Genomic DNA, 16,013 nt, shown 5'->3' with positions numbered 1-16,013 from the left:
TATAAGAGGTTTGAGCAGTTTCCGCCCAAGTGATAGAGGACTCCACAACCATCTCGTGGGGACTCTGAGCACGCGGCAGAGTAATAGAAACTTTGTGCGTATCTCAGAGGAGTTCGGCAGCCTGATCAACCACCAACCTCTTCCTGTCTCGTTCGTTAAATTCTTAAGACGTATCTACGGTTTTGCGCGCTCGTCAAGGGTATCCAGAACTCTGTCGTGTTTGTTTTTGCGGAGCCTAGCAAACTCCGTGTGTGTGTCTTCGGTGGAGCCTAGCAAACTCCACTTGTGTTTGTCTGTAACTGCAACTCAAGAAAGTTTTTCCTGCCTGCACCGCGACCACCTACGGTGTAAGTAAAACAATCTTTAATTAACTGCTATGAGTCCGTGCCTAATTCTAGTCCGTCATGCTAAAGTACCCGCCCTACCGTTGCGGGCTCCCGGCCACAGCCCACCGCACGCCCCCGAAAGCCTCGGACCGCTCCTGGCCCGCACAAATACAAGTTATACTTTAGTCAAACACAAACAAATGGCTGTGTTCAGTGCCAGGGTAACAGGGTGTCATTTCACCCTTCAGGCTCTAAATCCTATGAAAGCATTGTTTTATAAATAAGCGTCCACCGATTAATCACCTCAAGACTACAGGGTTAGGACCCAGCTCATTGAATAAACAATTATCACTGTCAGCTGAAATTGATTTTAGCCTTGAAGACTGACAACAACCTCTTCAAGTCTTAAAAGCACCTTGTGAACAGGAATCTAGTAAACAAAGGGCTGCTACTCTGGAAAAAAAAACTATATATTTTTTTAAAAACCTCCCCGTGGTAATTATTTCCTTTCTTCTCTGGGATTTCTAAAACCTTTCAGAGGTTAAAAAAGCCTTCTAGTCATTGACTTTTCTCACACATTTTCATGCTAAAAGGAAAGCTTCTGCCAACAATTTTCATTGAACACTGTTATTATGGAGCCATTTGAACAGAGCAATGAGAAGCTTTGATTGCATCCTGTGCTTCTTAGCCGTCCATGACACAGTGCAGGGTACCTTAAAGGAACTGCATTGAGATTTTCTTTACTGAAGTCCATTTGGGTCTCAGATTTGGGGGAAGGGAGGTTAATAAGGACAACTTTCTTTACTACTCCCCTATGAATGGGGGAGTCTCATTGCTGACAGAGGCCCCAGGTTTTAAAATGCCATGTGGGCACCCCTGTTGGGCTGCTCACAGGGTGATTTAAACCCAGAGGCATAGGGAATCAAGGACAGGGCCAGCCGCCAGGAAAAAAAGGCCTATTCCCCCATAGCAGAAACCTCCTCCCACTTAACAACTGACTGACAAGAAGAGGGTACGCTCTCCTATATGGTCCCCACAGGGCTCCCTGACGGTCAGGGTACAAGAGAGAGCTGAAGCTAGTGGGTTTCTGCTACCGCCTCTCTTAGATTTCTAGACCGCCAGCTCATCCAGAAACAATGCCAAAACTCACATTTCACTCCAGAATTTCAGCCCACACTAGAGGAGAATGCCTTTAATTGACTGCTTGCCCATCTGCCTCGCTTTCTGTGGCACAACCAGGGCTGCTATAGGAATCGGGCAGACACTGCTCCTCGCCTATCAGAAGCCATCATTTTCACGAAGAGAAGAGAATGGAAGAGGAGGGCACTCAAGGCAGCTCTGCTGCCTCCTCACCCCTCCCTCAGTTTCAGCAACAAGACAGCTCCCTTTCCCTGTCCTTGTACAGTCAGTCCTGAACTCAACGGTAGTCAACTGGACCAATAGGCTTTAGTGACACTGCATCTGTACACATGTGCTCCCTTGTCTTGTTCACTTCTTAACTTGTGCATGTCTATGCTCCTGTGTTGGACAGAATTCCTCCAATGGCTTGGATGAGGTACAACATGGTACTACCACATACAACACTTTTAGTTTGTTCTAGGGTATAGTAAAGCTGTTTTGGAAAATTAAAGTAACTGTGCTTCATTTTAACAGTCATAAGGAAATACAAATTTCAGAGCAGCTTACTTCTTAGTATAAATATATATTATAGGACCGTGCTGTTATAGACTATAATATTTTGAAGGCAAGCTGTTTTAAAAAAATGACTAGGAAATTAAATACACCACAGTGAAGTAGGTTTCCATAAAATGAATGGTGGTTGGGGCAGAGCTATTGCAAGCCTCAGACTATATATTCAAAATAGTGCCTGATACAAGGACATGGGACACATGTGGGCATGTACTGAGGAAGTATGGCCTTCTAACTAAAACAAAGGACTCAAAGCCAGAACAGCTGGCTTTTATTCAAAGCCACAAACTTCCTGAGTGACTAGGGGCAAATCTTTAAAACTGTGTCCTACTTTTATCACATGTAGAATGTGATTAATGATATATATCTCACAAGACCAACAGCATTTCCAATCTGTAAAGTGCTTTGAGATGATCAGAAGAAAGCTGGTATAATAGCATAAACATTACATTGTTATGTATGGATAGCCATACGAGGCCCTGTGTACTTCTAACCTGAAAATATACAAACAAATACATCTTTGGACTGTTTCTGTCCTTTGCAAAAATTATATGGAGAGACTGGTGATATAGTCAAAACAATAATAAACTTTTTTTTGCAGTCTCAAACTCAAAAGGTTTCAAGAACATCAACCCCAACAAAACATATTGTTTGTGTGTGTGTGTGTGTGTGTGTGTGTGTGTGTGTGTGTGTGTGCATACACACATGCAAATATATAACCAAAATAAGATATTGTTGCACATCTCTAATTTTCAGAACAAGCACGTAGGTATCTGCCAGTAATCCAAGAAAAAAATTAAACTGACCATCTTCAAAGTGGAAAAAAAATCCTCTCTTACATGATTCCAGAGTGCTCTATAAAAGAGCTGCCTATACATATGTGAAAGCCAAATATTTTTTTTGTGGGAGATATCTTTCATTGGACCAATTGCAGGTTAGTTGGTCCAATGAAAACTATCACCCACAAAAATTCTCTCTCTCATATTTCCTGGACCATTGTGGCTACAACATCATTTCAACACTACCTGTAATTGGTTCTTTAATAAACTAAGGGCTAGTAGATACCAGGAAATGGAACTCAGGAATAGATAGCATGGCTACTGGCTTTTGAAGGGCCACAAACCTCGCATAATTCAAATTTGACGTGTACATCCTTACATGCCTAGCTTAATGTAGTGTCAGAATGAAGAGTTCTTTACCAAACCATTTTTTTCATTTTGACCAACCCGAGGCAACCAATTCACTTTGGAAATAGCTGAGCAATGCTCGACTCCCTAAAAGGATTTCAGTGAAAAGGAAAATTTTTAAGGACCTCATGGCCAAATTATGAAGCAGCTTGTCAAAGAAATCCTCACCATCAAAATCCCTACACTGAATATAGCCAGATCACATCCTAATTTATCAGCCATCACAGTTAGCAAATGAAGAAGGGCATGAAGCAACAAAGGTCTTAGATGCTCCACAAAAATACTTTAGATAAAACCCTGGTGAGATTGAGCTTTGCCACAGACTGCAGCAGGGGTTATATATTTACCTGTTGCTCCTAGGGGAATTGCAGGATTTGAAAAGATGTACCTTCAATATCATAATGAAGCTGAAATGATTGACCAATACGCAACAAGGCTGCACCAGGTTAGCCCCATTATGCAAATATGGCACACTTGCAAACTGACTCATTAGACATAATAAAATTTAAAGCACTAGAGGTAATGAAACCAGTGCACATACACTGTGCCAGAGTGGAGACTTAATCAAGCTGTTGATATATTCCACTGCTGAGGCATGTAAACAAAGAAGCAAACAAACAGCTAAAAAAATTGAATGCATTAAAATATGAAAAAAATATGCCACATACAAAATAGCAGCAGGCTAAGGATTTTTTTTAAATAGATGCCTGAGCTGCATTCTAGGCAGAATTTAGACACCACAAAATGTCCATCTAACTGCCTAAGTGCCAGACTAGCTACAACACCTACGCTTTCTGGACATAACTTACTTAGGTGCCTACAGTTGTGGTATTGGGCATGCCCAGAACTGGAATGAACATTTGGAGGCTAACCATTCCATAAGACTGTTTGGGGTTTACAGGCTCAGAACTTATGGCCACTTTCACTGACAAACATGGAGGAATACCTACCTCTCTCATAACTATATAGCAATGAGAACACTCACACAGTCTGGCAGATCTTGGTTCAATAGTTGGAAGGAGATCAAACAGAGCGACCATCAACAATAATAAATCAAATACAGTTATGACAGAAGTACCAAAGAAAGAACAGAGATGCTCTAGAAAAAAACCAGTTAATAAGACAATTACTATGACCTAATGAAAGAGATATGAAACAGATGACAGGAACACTTTTTTGAAGACTAACACCAATGTCATGAATACTGGAAGTTCAAGAATAACCTTGCCACTACAAACATCATTTACTAAGAGCAACCAAGCAAATTCAGGCAAACCAACCCCCCCACATGGGTGCAGGTACAGATAAAGATAACCACAGACGGTAAAAGTCCATTTTCTAGAAACCTAGAATGAACGGAGAAGACGCGTAGCAAATTACAAGGCAAAGAGAGTATCCAAAAACCACACCAATTTGAAAAACAGTAAAATTGCTTCTTGATTTCAAAGACTACAAATTTAATTGAAATGATTCAGCTTCCCCTTTCAGTAAAAAAAAGAGAAAAATACTACAAAACTGCTCTATACATGTAAATAGTCCATAGAGCAGGAATGGCCAACCCATAGCACGGATGTGCAAGTGGTACAGGCAGCCTTTATGTGTGGCACAGGACAGCTCAGGGAGGGGACAGGCAGCAGTTGCAAATAGAGCAGAAAGCAGGACCCAGAGCAGAGATCAGTCAGGGAGCACAGAACAGGAAGCAAAAGAACAGCTCAGCAAATCAGGCAAGGAGCAGAAAGCAGAGCAACAAATCAGGCAAGGGATTGGAGTGGCACTTGGAGAGGGTGTGGAGCAAATTTGTGGCACACCTGGCAGAAACACTGCTCCCAACTGCAGGAGAACGTGTTTAAAATGTGGAGTATCAGTCCTAGCAGTTGTCAGGCTATTTCTTGTTGTGCCCTGCAAATGGCTGTGTATGTGCCCTCTTAACATCCACCTCTTAACAACAGATGCCTCATTCAGTCTAAATTCCCATTTACTTATTAATCCTATTTTAAGGGATATTTATAGTCAGTATTGCTCACATTATGGTAACTGCAATCCAAACTCTTAGTTCCTATGCTGAGAGGTTTACAGCCTAAGAACAGAAAATAAAGGAAAAGGATATTGACCACTCACCGACCTTACCAACTCTTCAGTTTTCTGTGTAATGACATAAGCACATGAAAGATATTTTCAAAATTGCCTACTTGATTCAGAAACAGAACAGTTTGGAAATGTTTTAGTGATGGAAAAGCATTGGGTTGGAAAATGTCTGAAGCGCTCATTGAGAAAGGTTTTTCAAACCCAGGATGGAATTTTTTGTCAAAGTCTTGGTGACTCCAGAAAAGCAAATAGCCTCATATGTGTCAGGCCAATTTACCTGGGATGCTGGAGATCCTGGTTAAAGTCCTTGCTCTGATTTAAGTTGAGCAGATATCTGAACCTGGAGTTTCCCAAGTCCCAGGTAAATACCCAGACCAGAAGGCTAATGAATAGTCTACGGAAGATGGCTCACCCTTTCTCTTCCCACCCCCAATACACAATATACCTCCTGTTGGAGCTGTACCACTGTGTATAAATATGCAGAGTACTTAATACCAGAGGCATAACAACATGGCCAGGGCAACTGCCACACACAGGGGAAGTAGCAACTTCTGGCTGCCACTACTGCCATTGCAATTGTGCAGCTGTAGCAGCCATTTTTTTCTGCACCGCCCCCCATCTCCTTTTTGGTGCCCAAGGCAACTGCCCTGGTCACCCCACCCTAGTTATACCACTTCTTATTAGCCTGGAGCCAGATGGACTTTATGGTCCTGCAGCCAAGACATTCACCTGTGATGTGGGAAACAGAGATTTAAGTCCTTGCTGGAATTAATGTATTTATGCTCAATGGAACAACTCTAACAACCACCCACCCCTTGAAAGCTCTTGGTTTTGTGCAAGTGCAGAAGGGGGGAAATGTTTGAAAGCTCAAAGTTTTGAGGCATGGAGAAAACATTTTGATTCAGGAGCCTAACCATTTTTTCTGAAATAATTCAGTCACTGAAGGGTGAGAGCCTTGATGAAAATTAAAAGGATTTCATTCAGCTTGCAAAACTGACTTAGGAGCCCAAGAGACTTGGGCACATTTGAAAATTGTATCCTACCTGTCTCATTACTGTGCGGCACCAGCCACAGGTCAAAGTGCTTCAACTACGTGTTATTATGAAATAAATTTCATCCAGGAGGATGGTCATGCAACACAGAACCATTAATATTTATAACAAACCAGGGCAGACAAGAAACAGATCCTGACACATATGACAGCAGAGAGAACATTTGGCTGACACTGAATCTCAGCTGACTGGCCTGATGCTTATATAAAATTCTAAAGGTTGCAATTAGCATTCCTGCCAGACAAGGATAGTACTGAGGAGCAGATGGATACCAAAAAATGCTGCATGAGGATGCTGATAATTCTGAGTAGATCTTACACTTCCTCACACTTAAAACAACACACACTGCTATCCTGTTCTACTGAAAAACTAAACCATCACATGAAGAGTCATCTGCAAGCAGCAAGTTCTTCTAATACCAATGCAGACAGAAGGCAATTGTTCATCAGTGAAGATATCCAAGCATTTTTTTCCAATAAGTTTCTGAAATTCTTAGTTGAATGCACTGCAGAAAATAATTTTCTGCAGCAAATTGTATTTGCAGGCTCAAACAACACTTTTTAAACAGCTTAATCCCATTTCATACACTATGAAATTACAAAATAAACTAGCCAAAATATACAGGCATAATGCAAGTGAGTATGGAAAGATAATTTTGGTAAACCGGTTGTGTCAGATTAAAAAAAAAAACCTAAGAATACTCAACAACTTACAGGCAAGATGAAGACTTGGGAATTTCATTCTTTTTCTTCTCTGGTAGATGCATAGAAGGCAAAATCCTGTCTCCTTTGAAATCAATGGGATCATTTTCAATGACTTCACTGTAACTAGGATTTTACTCTGCTAATGAAACTCTAATAACAGTAGAAAAGAGAGACTGAAAGTACCAAAATGTTTCAATACATTGCAATATGTAAACTGTAATTCCATTTGCAATGCACCTTCACTTTGTGTGAAGACATTCACCAGAAGCAGTGATTTTTAGGGCTGTGTGAGGTTTTGGACAGAGCTTCGGATCTGGAGAAGCTTTGGACACTTCGGGGTCCGAAACAGCACATCCAGGTCGCAGCGCTGGCCTCGTTCAGCTTCCCGAAGCGGTTTGGAGCCGCCTTGGAGATCCGGCCATTGGGTTTAATGGGGAAACAATAAAATATCTATAACTTTATTGTTTTTTGTCTGATTTCGATGAAATTTTCAGAAATCTGCAGAGGGGATGAAGCCTGCCAACTTTCAAGAAGATCACTGCAGAGGTTTGGGGGGAATGGCACCCCAAATTCTTGAAAGCAAAACTCATGTCACATCTGTGTGTTACAACATAGTGGGGTAAAAACTGCAGGGCTGGTAGCTCTTGCTGAGTCCACAAAGCCTGCCAAGTTTCAAGGAGCTAGGTGCAGGGGTTTTGGGGCAACTGTACCTCAAATTCTTGAAAGCAAAACTCCTGCACCTAGCTCCTTGAAACTTGGCAGGCTTTGTGGACTCAGCAAGAGCTACCAGCCCTGCAGTTTTGACCCCCTCTGTGGTGTAACACATAGATGTGACAGGAGTTTGGCTTTCAAGAATTTGGGGTACAGTTCCCCCCAAACCCCTGCACCAATCTTCTTGAAATTTGGCAAGTTTCATGCTGTCAGCAGAGGCTACCACCCCTGCAAGCTTCATCCAAATGGGACAAAAAACAGCAAAGTTAGAGATATTTCATTGATTCCCCATTATACCCTATGGCCGGATCTCCAAGGCAGCTCCGGAGCCGCTTCGGCTGGATCGAGGCGGAAACACGGTCCGGAGCTCCGGATCAGATTGCGGCCATCCAAAGTGTCTGGATCCGAAGCCAGATTGGATCGCTGCCGACTCGCACAGGCTTAGTGATTTTACTTATTTTTCCAAGTGAAGTGAAGGAGAGGTGATGGAAGTTTATCAGCTGCAGGGACTCCCCATATTTAAAATATATATAATATCTGGAACTGTCAAAAAGTAAGGCATATTATGAAGAGGGATTACACCAAGTACAAAACCTACCAAACACACACCTCTGGGGGAAAAAATAAAACAATGGAGTTTTACTACTGTTGGGCACCACCTTGCCCTACCTCCTATGACAGAGGAGAGCATAGATAAGAAAAGTACTAGTTTGAAAGTGCAGTTTCACTGAATTTCCATATTTTTCCATTTGAGAAAAAAATACAAAAATGATAGCATTGCTTATAAAGGACCCTTATTTGGGTAAGCAGATGTGCATCTTAAAGGCAGTATAATCTAGAAACAGCGGTTTCTAAAAAATGCATTTCCTAGGCATAGAATTTAGTGTCTATCCCTCTAAAATACAGGCATGTAATTACGCATTTAGAGGGAATGTATAGTAATGAACAGATGTGAATTAGAAGACCTCTATTTGGGGGGAAAAATACATTGATGGCATTGTTTTATTTTTTCCTGGGTTGTTTCTAGGTTTAGTATGGCCCTCCTCCATAACATGCTCCACTAGCTGACAATTCCAAATAACTTTTCTTTTTTAATATTAGGTTTCCCTGCTTCTGATAAATTTTTGTCATCTCTCATTCACTTACTTGGAAAGTTAGATGTTTGACAAGGGTATATGAAGGTAGCAGAATCTACTACTTTGTTTACTGTAAAATGTCAAAGAAAATGTATTACCAGCCCTCCATAGCAAGCTCAAGCCAGGCAGATTCTTGGAATAGCCCCCTTCAACTTTATTGTGCAAGTTCCTAATCGTGCCAGAGAATACTTCTGGAAATGTTCAATAAAACTTCATGTTTGTTTATGGTATAAACAAGCTTGATGATAAATGGGACATGAGATTTTTGCCTACAAAACTCAGCCTAGCTACAGCAAAATGTATTTCCTCATTACCCATCCCTTACAGAGTCCCCACACCTTACCAGTGCAAGTGGTTACACCTCATATTTGAATAGATGTATTAGTCATTTAGCTGTATTTTTCCATTATTATGGAAAGCTGAGCTCCATTTTTTACATAGAAAGCAGGGATCTGGCCTTTCTTTATTATGTTTATTTTGTTTACATAAAGCATCCTTTCCAAACTTACAGGACTTTTTACAGGATGAACTGTCTGAGAATTTATAAAACCATTAATTAGTTGGACCTCAAATTAAATGCCACATTATGACACAATAAAGACAGCTCAGACCACATCACAAAGGAACTCAGGCATGGTGATCCTCAGCATGGCCGCACCTAACTTTCAGGCACCTAGCAACCAGAATGGAAGTCACAAACCTGAAATAGGAACCTCAGTTCCCTATACATTTCATCATGGTTAGGGGGGAGTTTTTCGGTGCATCAGGGTGGAACTCTCAACAGCCAGCTCAGTGGGGAATGGAAGCAAGGAATGCATATGGACACCTGGGATATGATAGGAAAGTGTGGATGTGGAATCCTGTTTCTTCCCTGAACTTAAGTGCTTGCCTCTTACCCTGAGTTAAACCCTAGGGCTGTGCGAAGCTTTGGGTGCTGATTTGATTCGGAGGAGATTCGGCCCTATTTGTTGGCCAAATCTCCAAATCCTAATTGAATCAGGAAACCAATAAATAGGCCTGAATTGATTTGAAGCTCTCTGAATCAATTCAGAAAAGATTCAGAGAGCTTCAGACTGCCCAGGACTCTGGGGCTAGGAGAGCGGGTGGGGGATGGGGACTCATAACAGAGCCCCCCACACAGTGGGGGGCAGTGGGGATCGCCCCCTGCCTGACAGCAGCCAGTGAGTGCTAAGTTGTTGTTTTTCAAAGAGCCAGGAGGCTGGGGTCAGGAAGGGCAGCCATTGATGGGGCTGGGAGAGTGGGCAGGGTCGGTGGGGGGGCTATTTTTAGTCCCCCGCCCCTCTAATATCCCTGAATGTCTGTACATAACCTAGAAGAACTCAAGGAAAATATAGAATCTTACTGGCAAACATTTGGAAACCTACAGGCTCTCAGGACTTGTCTATAGTGTCACAGCACTGAGTTCCTCTAACCTGGAACTATACTCACTTATAATCACAAGTTTGTTGCCTTGAGTTGCTACAGGGCAGAATTACAGGCATCTCATAGGATCTCTTATAGACACATCTTCACCAACCTTCCTGTACTTGTAAAGCTTGAACTTGAAGTAACCAACATCTCTGTGATCTGTATTATCCTTCTGGGGGGAGGGGTTCAGTTTTTCAAACTTAGATTTTTTGGAAAATGTCTTTCATAAAAGAGTTTTAAAGAATTATTTTCATTCATTATTCACACTGCTTTTCTCAAACAGAAACTTGCAAACAAACCTGTAGGTAAGTGTGTTTCTAAAGCAAGCATTCACTAGGAAGTTCTGGGTTCTGTTACTTAGGAAAATAGGTACTTGCATTAATATCATCAGTGGACTTCTCTTGATACAGAAGAAATTCCATTCATATCTTGCTTATATGAAATTATGCTGAGTGGGGGGGTTTTCCACAGATCAACAGCAAATGATGGGCCCCAAAGTCAAATCTACCCACTAGTTACAAATTACCTCTTTCACTACGGAATTTCATCTCAACCAAGCCCTGGAGAGGCAAACTGCCATATTTTAACACCTCAGGATAAAACACCACAATGGACTGACTATGTTCAAGAGAACAATACTGAATAGCAAGCTTAAATAGTCTGTCGTTACACAACACCCTGCTCGAAATTGGTCTGCTGCCTCCTCACTTTCTAGAGTACTCCATAAGTGCATACATAATACAGGAGACTTCATTAGCAAGCACTGTAAATTATGATGCTTAAGCAATCATTACAAGAAAGCTTCAATCTATCCACTTTTTGCCTCTGAAAATCCAAGTTCAAAATCTCCCTTGATTTGATAACAGCTGAAAATAAGTTTGGTGGTTTCAACTAATCATCTGGTGAACAATGGAAAACAGCACTACACAGTAGAAAAACAAAAATACAAGCCTCTCAAGGGATACAATTACACTGACATGGTTTTCAATCCCCAGGGACTTTTCCAAGAGGTAATTATTTAGCACCATGCCACAGAAAACAGTAAAGATACTAACCTAAACTATATAGCAATAAATATCTGTAGGAAGGATTTAAGAACCACAGCAAATTTCCAAAAGATTCCAGTCTAGCAGCTAGAGTAATATCGCCTGGGTGGAAACAGAAGTTACTCTGCCAAGTTTTACATGGCGCTGGTTGGTAAAGTATTGTGCAAATTACACTAGAGAGACAGATTGCTGCTGGTTGCTTATATCCATTGTTGCTCAAAGTAAACATTATCTAGCTGTACACTAGGCCTAATCTGAAGCCCACTGAAGCCAGTGGAAGTCTCCCCGTGGTCTCCAATATATTTTGGATCCAAACATCTATAAAGAAAAACAGGATAAGAAGAAATATGGATTATTCAGTTTCAGATTCAATGTCTATGCCTGAGTCTGTGCCCATTCATTTTCTTCCCAAAAAGGAAATAGCTCATTTCCCAAGTCAAAGTCCTTTGTGACAACTTGCAAGGTATAACAGCATTTACAGAATGATACTGACAAACAGAGCAAACCCTCCAGCTGACCCTCCTCTGCCTCCCTCCTCCCCATACCAAAAATCCGTAATTAGGGACATTTGAAAAAATAACTGCACAAAAAAGAAAAGGCTCTGTTCCTTTATGTGAAGAAACCAAAAAAAAAAAAGCTTGGCCACAGCTGCTACTGCTGATATTACAAGGTTACAGGGGCTTATTAAGTCAGGATTCTTTATTTAATTAAAAACAGAAATTCAGGAGATGGGCTTTCTTTTTTTTTTATTTAAACCAAATGCTATTCTTAATAGTACAAGTAAAAATGAACATCTCTGCTATAAGCAACTCAGGTCAGAGAAAATAATATAGTAGAATGGACTCAGATTGTAACATTGACAAAGTGTTCAATTTATTTTCATAGATCAAGAAAACAATATAGTAATTAACCCTCCAAGGGGAATTTAAAAAAAAATAAGAGCGGTATGCAAATTATGAAAAGGCAATGAACAGGAAATGAGACTTCTGTCAAGTGAACAGAAAGCATCTTGCAGACTCAGTTCATTTTTACCATAACCAAAAAGACTTGTTGTGTGATTTTCGGAAGATACAAAGGCACTTGCCATTGATTTCTTATACTGAACAGCCCAAGGATTTTAACATGTCACACTAAGAAGCCAGACGCATCTAGACCCTGATCCAAAACCCAATGCAGCTAATAAGTCTTTCCATTGACTTCACTGGCCTGTGGATTAGATATCTCTGACACTTAGAGCAACATTCAAGGTCGACTTTTTTAGTGCATGAAAAACAAGCCCAGGTCTGTAGGTTAAGTTCTGCAGATTAGTTTAGCTTTCTCTTTATACTACCCTCCATCATTTTCTATGGTCATTGACACATCCTATGACCCAGGGCCAAACCCAAAGCCCATTGAACTTAGTGGAATGTCCTCCATTGGCTTAAGTCAGCATTTCCCATGCTTTTGACACCTGGGACACACTTTTTTTCTGAATTAAAATGGGTGGCACGCTTCACTCTTATACCCAAAAAGGTTTGTGTGCATATATTTTCCCCCAAAATACCACACATTCATTGCAAAATGTTGCTTTGCCTCTCCCTTGCAGATAAAAATGTTAGCAGGTTGACTTCTATTTCTAATTTTAGCCGTTTCCAAGATGGATGTGCAAATTTAAGCATGTGGTGACTATAAAGTGATGACAATTAAAAGTCAGTATCTACCAACAGTTATTACACAGTAGGGGCATCTACACGTGTGCTTTCCTGTGGTGTTGACTAATTAGCTCCTCTGTAAAGCATCACCGTCTACATATGCAGCATTATTAGGCCACAGTAAAGTAACTCCACTGTAGGAAAGTACTGCCCAACACAAGTACTATCCTCTGGTGGAGTTTAATGCGCCACAACACACACAGAGATGGTGACCGGAGCTGGCTGGGGCACAAGGGTGATAGAGTGCAAGGGCTGCCTGCCAGCTAACCCCACACAGTAGCACCTTTGTGTCCAAGTCAAATGTCCCAGCACATTGAGTCGAGGAGGAAGGGGCTGGCAGGCTGACCTCCGGACCTTCTGGCAGCCAAGGCTGCGCTGCCCCCGTTCAACGTGCCGTGGTCCCAGGCGCACACGTAAATGCTGCAGGCAGGAGCAATGAACTCCAATACAAACTGTGCTGGAGTTTATTCAGGCAAATTAATTGCACATGTAGATGCACCCAGGGGTTCCTTAGATAACACAGTATTTGTCAGTTGAAAAAGTGACATATATGGGAAATGGAGTCTTCAACAAGACTGTTTATGACTCATTAAAAGTTAAGATTTTTACATCATTGCATCTCTGGCTTCACAAGATTCATAATCCATAGGAAAGTAACGCAAGTGACATTTTCAGTCTACTGACTCATTGACAGCATGCAGTATTAGGTTCACCTTCCTAATACATTTGCTTAGGAAAGTTTAGTAGGAGATCCGATCTGCATGGTTTTAGAAGGACGTGTGTGATAAAATGCATCATTTCTCTTGCATACAGTATATTCAATCTTTACTTCACAAATGATGCTGTCTCAAAAACTCAGATATGAGAGGACTGAAGTTATCATTATACTGGCAGACATCCTGTATCATATTACTGTATAATTTGATAACATTTTATCTAGCGTCATTTGCTACCATTCCAATTATTTATTTTTTTTAAGTAAAGTTAATGACTGTACCCATTTCAAGTGTTACACTCACAAGAAAAATCTTTGGCTTTGTGGTTTCTTTGCTGTAGTAAGTTACAAGAGGCCTCCCTGTAAATTCTACTCTGTGAAAGAAACATCAGTTAAATCTTAAGATTAAGACCCTAACTGCTTTCTACTGTAACAGGATTTAGAAAGATTTAAGAATAACTTTTAATTAGTGGTTCAAAGTTAATCCACAGGAGAAAATATGGTCTGGCAAAAGCACCTAGTCCTACAAATCTTTCCTGTAGGGTATTGTTTTTCTTAGGCATTCATAGAGATATGTACATTGTAACGTGTCATAAGAACGGCATTATTGTTGAATTAGCATGGAAAGTCTTTTCTGGCACCTCGCTTTAACCATTGGAATTTACTACTGCGGTTGAGCACGTGGTAACAGCTTCTTCCTGCTTTTCTTTATCAGCATTTTGATTTTATTTAACTCACTCTGAAGAGAAGATCATTAACAAGCCACTTATTTTGATGTACTGCCCTCCACTTTCTGTACTTTGCTATCAGTTTCATATTTCTTCTGCCTTCCTTTCCATTCAATTGCTGCTCTAAACTCTCCCAACAGAGTCAGGGTAGAAAGCCCATTCAGGATTTGAAATGAATAGCTGGAAAGCAGATAGAGCGCCCACACAAAACTCCTCACTAAATCCCCAAATTCTAAATCATGTCCCTGCAGGCCCTTTAACCCATATCTTCTCTTCATTCACCCAATAAATACTAAATCTAATTTATTGCTGACCTATTTAACCTATTTATCACTTTTTTAACCCTGGCTGCAAATAACAATGTTGTTTAAAACAAATCAATCCAGTGTTAAAGTAAGAAGCTGTTCTTTTTTTCAGTAGAGTTACTCTAGCAAGTTGATTGGAAAAGTCACAAGTGTGCATTACACTTGGATCCAAAAAATGCCACACATAGAACTTGCCTAACTGAAGAAAAGGTTTAAAAAACAATAAAAAGCTTATGGGAATTATGCAGCTGTTTAAAACATGTAAAATAGTTCTTTAATGTCTACTTCATAGAAGTATTTATACAATACTGTTACATTAGTTGCAACATACAACACTGAATGCATCTTTTAAAAACATTATTTATAAAAATATATAAATTCAATGAAAACTTTTGAACAAGTTCCCTTTTACCATCAGTAGGAATAGCACTGGGGACAAGAAAAACCCAACATATTATGAATGTGAGCTAATTTATTATAATATTCAATGTTCTAGGGAGAAGTGATGTTCTAATCAATAAGGTAGTAAATAAAAGTTAACCAAAATATTGTTATATATTTACAAGGGAATAATTTATGATTAAGCAGCAAATAACCAGTGTATCCAATGGAGTTTCTACGCATTGAATGCTCAAAAGCATATAAATGCTATTCAGATAAAGTTTCTTGCTTTTGCCAAATTGGAGTTACTTTTTCTATGAAGCTTTTCTACTGTGCATTTTAAAAACCCTCTCTCTATATTACTAGAACAGTTTGACATATTTCTGTTAATAAAACAATCTTTTAGGGGAAAAAATGTATTTTACCTGATTTCTGTAGAGCTCTTGTTGTGATTCCTTTATTTGAAAAGAGTCCAAAATGAAATGGATGGTACAAAATCAAACAAACAAAAAAGGGAGCCTTTAGAATGAAACAAGCTTCTTCAGCTAAGTGAACAGCAAGATGCCTTACGTTTTCTGAATGGAGAGTTTATTGGGTAAGTGAATAGGTTAAAGAGGAATTAGCATCAGCTCTTTGTAGGCAGCATCCTTGGAGGAGTGACCATTACATTCTACTCACACACATAAATGAAATATGAATTCCTAGGATTTTTATCATGTGATTCCAGTTTAGGAGCTAGCATTTGATTTGACTAACATCACCAGTATGATCAGCCTAAACAAAGCTATTCCTAATCCTGAGCTACTTGTTGCAAAGGGCAAGGAGGGAA

The 16,013-nt window shown here is 40.3% G+C and overlaps 1 protein-coding gene across 1 annotated transcript in view; it reads right to left on the bottom strand.

Annotated features, from left to right (window-relative positions):
• Positions 1 to 15,631, bottom strand: part of OCA2 (OCA2 melanosomal transmembrane protein) — a 421,183-nt gene extending 405,552 nt beyond the window's left edge. Inside the window, exon 1 of the mRNA XM_014527422.1 lies at positions 15,610 to 15,631. The gene's annotated coding sequence lies outside the window, so the exon portion shown is untranslated. The remainder of the gene's footprint in view (positions 1 to 15,609) is intronic.
• Positions 15,632 to 16,013: the final 382 nt, after the last annotated feature.

Source organism: Alligator sinensis, unplaced genomic scaffold (assembly GCF_000455745.1).
Source record: "Alligator sinensis unplaced genomic scaffold, ASM45574v1 scaffold144_2, whole genome shotgun sequence".
Lineage (NCBI taxonomy): Eukaryota > Metazoa > Chordata > Crocodylia > Alligatoridae > Alligator > Alligator sinensis.
This window is presented reverse-complemented; position numbering and strand designations above follow the sequence as displayed.